Here is a 6,000-nt window from a genome sequence, read left to right as displayed (position 1 = left end):
AGTTGATCAGTTTATGGTTTGACAAAATGAGATCTATCCTCAGGAGCAAACTATGTCAAAATATATCAAACACATACATTTGTGGCAAAATGAGGCCCGATTTGCAATGGGCTAAGACTGAGTGGAGAAAGCAAGATTGTGGCTGCACAGCTGCTGACAGCCTTGGTGTAGACAGGAGGAGGAGCACTGCAAGGGACCCCACTGCAGGCAAGCCAAGGTGTTGGGGACTCGAAATCCAAGGAGGCCACGACGGTGAAACTTTGCACCCTAGGTGCTGCACTTACCTTGGCCTTGCCTCTGGAGTCCTTGTGTCAGAGCCCGAAACAACCTTCTTAGAGTTTGTGTACCTTTGTGATTAGGAGGATTTCAGAGATGGGATCGTGCCTATCTCCTATTGCCACATCCCCAAGACCAAACACAGTGCCTGGCACGCTGTCCACACTTACTGAGTTTGCTGAGTGAGTAACTTAGTAGGATCTGGGGAAACCAAAGTAGATTCAGCAGTGAGCGGTGTCTGTTCTTTTAGAGCAAACAAGTAGAAAGAAACTTATATTTTCGAACAGGAGACTTAGAATAGAAGAGAGACAGATTGTTGTACCTCCAGAGCGAGGATTAGTTCCAACTCCCCTCTTCCCTTGGGGGTTTTTGTTTGTTTGTTTGCTTGTTTACAAAGAAAGCGCTAACATTTAAATGAACTAGTGTAGGCTAGTGATTGGGGATGAGATGAGATGGCTTTGGAAGCACCTCCAAATCTTGAATCTGGTGTTATTCATTAATCCATTTTTCCAAAAATCATTTATTGAAGATCTACTTCATGTTATCAACAGGACTAATTGCTGTGGTATAATTGAAAGCCTGTATCTAAATATAAAAACCTTATTGGGACACCTGGATAGCTCACTCAGTTGAACGTCCGACTCTTGATTTTGGCTTAGGTCACAAGCTGAGACTGCTGGCTTCAGTTTCCATGAGATGGAGTGAGGATTGAACACTTGGAGGGAATCTGCATAAAGTACTTCCAGATTTTTATAATCTCTCCCTCCTCCAGTCTTATAGAAATTTCTCATCCACACCTAATTCACCAGCGATTTTTAATGGCTCAGTCTTTCTAAAGCCATTAAAGGAACATTCATTTTAGGAACTAATGTCTTTCTCTTCACATTCATATTTAATCAGTTTATAATATACAAGTACACAAAAGTATCTAAACATATATATATACTTATATATCATATATTTTTATATATAAAATGATATAATGATATATCATATGATATAAATGATATATATACTTACGATATATGAGTATATAAAAAAATATTTAATTAAATTACATAAGGGCAGACCTTGGAGATACTGCAGGTTTGGTTCCAGACCATTGCAATAAAGCAAATATCGCAAATGAAAAGAGTCAAAAAAAATTTTTTTTAAAGATTTTATGTATTTATGTATTTACTTATTCATTCCACAGGAAGAGAGCATGCAAGCACAAGCAAGGGGAGGGGCAGGAAGAGGGAGAAGCCGACTTCCCACTGAGCAGGGATCCCGATGTGGGGCTTGATCCCAGGACCCTGAGATCATGACCTGAACTGAAGGCAGAAGCTTAACTGACTGAGCCACCCAGGCACCTCCTTTTTTTTTTTTTTAATTTCCCAGTGCATATAAAAATTATGCTTACACTATACTATAGTCCATTAATTGTGCAATAGCATTATGTCTAAAAAATGGATATCCCTTAACTAAAAAATCCTTCATTGCTAAAAATGTTGACCATCATCTGAGCTCTGAGTGGCCCGTGATCACTCATCACCAGATCACCATAACAAGCATAAACATAGTGAGAAAGTTTGAAATATTGTGAGAATCACCAACATTGTGATGCAGAGACACCAAGAGAGAAATGCTATGGGAAAACTGGCTCCAATAGATTTGCTCGATGCAGAGTTGCCATAGAATTTCACTTTGTAAAAAAACAAACCGCAGTATCTGCTAAGCACACTAAAGCGGAGTAATTATAATTATAATAGGTAAACAATTTGTGTATGTGGGACTCAAGTCCTGCGATCACGACTTGAGCCAAAGGCCAATGCTCAACCACTGAGCCTTCCAGGTGCCCCCACAGTTGATGTTTTATACAACCCATATTCATAGAGGCCAACTGGGAGAAGTGTGTGTTAATGAGCTTAACCACAGTGTTCAGGGTCCTGTGGCCACTGCCCGTGTGATCTACAGAAGCCCTGGAGCACGCTGGTTCTGTCATCTTAGCCAGTAGGGCTTGGTTAAGAATATACTAAATCTCCATTATATGACCAGTTCCAGAATTTGGTCTTCCACTTTGGATGATCAGAAACTCACTTTTGGTAAGGTCGGAAGGGAATGAAGCTAAGACAGTGGCTCAGACTAATGAATTCACAGAGGCCTAAGGCCTGTGGCCACGTCTTAGTCCTTTGTTTGCATGACGGATGACTGTCAGAGGATCCAGGCTATTGGAGGTCTGTGTGGTGAGCATATTCTATGTTGTCTCCACTGCTCTTGTTTTTTATTCCTTTATCACATAACCTGTCAAAATTTGTAATTATTTTAATGCCTGCATATCTGGTAATTGCAACTGAGGGCTGAATGAGGATTTTTAAGATAGTTTTAATTGGCTTTAATTTTTACAGTAATTTTCGGTTCATAGCAAAATTGAAGGGAAGGTATTGAGATTTCTCCTCTACTCCCTGCACCCATGCAAGCACAGCCTCATCCATTCCTGACACTTGCCACCAGAGCAGTGCATCTCATACAAATGATGAAGTTCACTGACCTGTCATTATCACCAGAAGTCCAGAGCTCACATTAGGCTCACTGTTGGTGTTGTGCATTCTATGTGCTTGGACAAACGTACAACGACATATATCTACCATTATAGTATCATACAAAAAATCTTCTGAGGAGGGGGGTCGATGCAGGAAGGGGGAAAGAAGGGGGGTAGATGTAGGAAGGAAGGCTAGTAAATTGGCAGAAGTTGAGAGTTCTTATAGCTTTTCTTTTCTTGGTGAAGTTAGAGGTAATGTCTTGAGGGTTTCAGAGGCATGGTGATGGCTTGGGAGAGCAGTTCTAGAGAAGGGCCTTCTCACCCTGGAAATATTCCAGGCTAGCTGGCTTTTGAGTCCACTTGGGACTGAGGCCATGCCTGGTTGTGGCCCTTGGAGCTCAGGCATGAGAATCATGGTGGACGCTGGAGGGTTTCTGGGTAGTTTTGCCAGGTGGGGGCTCAGAACTCATAATATTGTTGAGTGTGGTTGAAGGAATGGCTTCTCTGAGGCCTTCTTTACCCACTTTCTTGCTTTTGGACTCTGTTTTATGTGATGGGGCCACTGGCTTGGTGAGTACAGAGATGCTGGTGAGGGACTAGCACAAGTCTGGAAGCATCTTAAGGCCAGCTTACTGGACTTTCCTTATATTGAAGCACTCCACGAACGCTGGATATGCATTTTAGGAATTAGCCATTCAACAGTTTAGGTAAATCTATTACACTAACTGGCAATTTTTTGTGGGTCAGAGTCAGTGCCTGAAAATATAAAAATGAATATTAAGGAACTCCTTTGTTCTAAGAGTTTACAGGGTAATGGGAGAGACAGGTAAGTAATTATATAGAAAAATAATAACATGTTAGGTCCAAAGGTAAAGACATTTACCCCATGTTGTGGGTCCCTAGGGATGGCTGGATGCTGATTCAGTCATTTCTCCACTCTGCAGAAATGAAAATAGGCAGAAAAATGCTGAGCTTTGCCTCTCTGGTCAGAAGCGATGCCCTGCAGGGCAGCAGGTCTGGGCCAGGCTAGGCTGAAGTTCAGGGTTCCCAACCAGGAGCTGGGGCCCAGCTGGCAGCAGGGACACACCAGGCTCCCTTTGGGGGCTGTGGAACCAGCAGGGGGATGCTAGCCTGGCTGCCTTAGCACCACAGCGTGGATATTCCGTGGCAAGGAGCCTAGCAGGAGCTGCATTGAGCTTTGGCAGATTGCGGTCCGCATCAGAGCACAGAGGTTTGCTGTGAAACCTCACTCAGCAAGAGATCTGTCAGGGCAGCGTGAGCCAGGGAGGGGCTTCTGGACATTGGTCTTCTCAACTGTAAAGCTTTGGGCCCAGCCTCCCATCCCCCTCTCAGTACAGCCGTCAGGGGCCGTGTGAATTTTTGGAACAAACACGCAGGTAAGGTCGGGAGGCAGCACACGCTCAGGCCTTGCGTGGGTCTCATTCTTGTCATCCGTCGAGGGAACAGGAGTAATAGTAATAACACTAATAATAACGATAGCAACAGATACTATTACGACTACTACTGACACTTATTAACTGCTAGCTGAGCGAGTGACCTGGATTAATCGCTCCCACAGGCTCGCAGTAGACGTCAGGGGCTCCGCGTTAAAGATGATGACTCAAGGTGTGAAGAGGCTGAGCAACTTGCCTAGAATGGTTCTGCTGGAGGCTCCGAGGTAGCACAGGGCCCAGGTGCGATGAACTTCCCAGCCCCCCTTCTTCATCTCGACTGCCCACTGCCCCAGACACATTTTACATTTGTGCGTTGCCTTCCAGTATTCAACTCACTTTTCCCTCCATCACCTCACGTTAGCTTCAGAGTTTTCCCAGGAAGCAAGCGGAACAGGTGTTACTGGCCATACCAGTAGACCACGAACGCTGGCAGACCTGGGCCAGAGAGGCTAGGTGACTAGGCTGGTCGTGCGGGGCTGGGTTAGAGCTCCAACCAATGTTTGCTGATTTGTATCCTCCTCTTCTCTTTCTGTCCCATCTGGTTGCACAGTTCTCCTGTAAAGAACTACAGGAAAGATGAGAGGATACACTGTCCTTGGAGGAGCTTGAATGCCGTTGGAAAGAGCCCTAGCCACACAGGAGGGGGAAGCAGCTCTGTGCTGGGCCTGCTTCTGATATTTGCAGTTGTTAAGGTGACTTTCAGGGGCCTGCTATTTGAAGAGTGGGGCTGCTTCGGCCAAGGTCTGGGATTAACCCTGTGTAGGCTGTATGGGCTGGACTCAGAGAGAAACCAACCGTGCAGAGGCTCACCTGAGATTGCCTTAGTAAGCAGTGGTTGTTGGCCTTCTAATGTACCCTCCATCCTGCAAGGTTCTGGGTGCCCACTGGCTATCCCCCTGCACTTGGCTTATCCCCCATTAAGAACGATAGCCATTGACACTTGGGCAACACTCCACACTTGGAAAAGTGTGCAAACATGACTTTTACACTCAGGATCTTATTGGCTTCTCATAATAGCCACGAAGAAAGCCAGGGAAGACATCTTACAAATAATTATTAGAGGGTTCAAATGACTTTTTCAGGATATGAATATTAAGTGGTAGAACAAGGGCTCAAACATAACCCCATAGCTCTAAAATCTGTGGTCTTTTTACTGCCCTTGATTTCCAAAAACCCATCTACTCTGCCTTCCATCTCCTCAGGGCTTCAAAGTTTTCAAGATCATGTATTAATTTTATTGCTATGTTTTTAGAAGATTCTGGTGACAAAAATGCTTAAAATTTGGTAGAAATTCTCGGGGAAAGTGAATTATTCAGCATGGGCACATTTTACCAATGCTCTTAAACCCAGCCCAGTAGGCATGTTTTTACTTTGTTATTGCCACGGTCCAATCTCCAGTATTCCCATTGCTTTACCAATGGACCCCCTCATGTGCTGGGGTATGTGGATGCTCATCCGTGCAAGTGTACACTCGCTGCTCTGCCAAAGTCATATTTTGCCGTTGGTGAGTCAGGGGCTCCACCTTCTAATAGGAGAATCAATGCAATTTTTATTAGTTTATAATTTTGAAGAAATACTTTTGGCAACTGCATGGCTATATTTACTCTTCATAGGTGACTTTGAAGGTATAAGGATGGACATAAAAATTACCCTAGAGATTTGACAGGTAGAGTAACCACAGAGACGTTGGTCTGACCCTTTTAAATTATAGCTGTATATATCCTTTGGGATACTTTTGGCTGCAAGTAA

At 44.1% G+C, this 6,000-nt stretch overlaps 1 pseudogene; it reads right to left on the bottom strand.

Moving 5' to 3' along the window:
- Positions 1-4,043: 4,043 nt before the first annotated feature.
- The window catches only part of LOC112925893 (calcyclin-binding protein pseudogene), a 41,869-nt pseudogene continuing 39,912 nt past the window's right edge, over positions 4,044-6,000 (bottom strand).

The sequence above is a fragment of the Vulpes vulpes genome, chromosome 12, assembly GCF_048418805.1.
Source record: "Vulpes vulpes isolate BD-2025 chromosome 12, VulVul3, whole genome shotgun sequence".
Taxonomy (NCBI): Eukaryota; Metazoa; Chordata; class Mammalia; order Carnivora; family Canidae; genus Vulpes; species Vulpes vulpes.
This window is presented reverse-complemented; position numbering and strand designations above follow the sequence as displayed.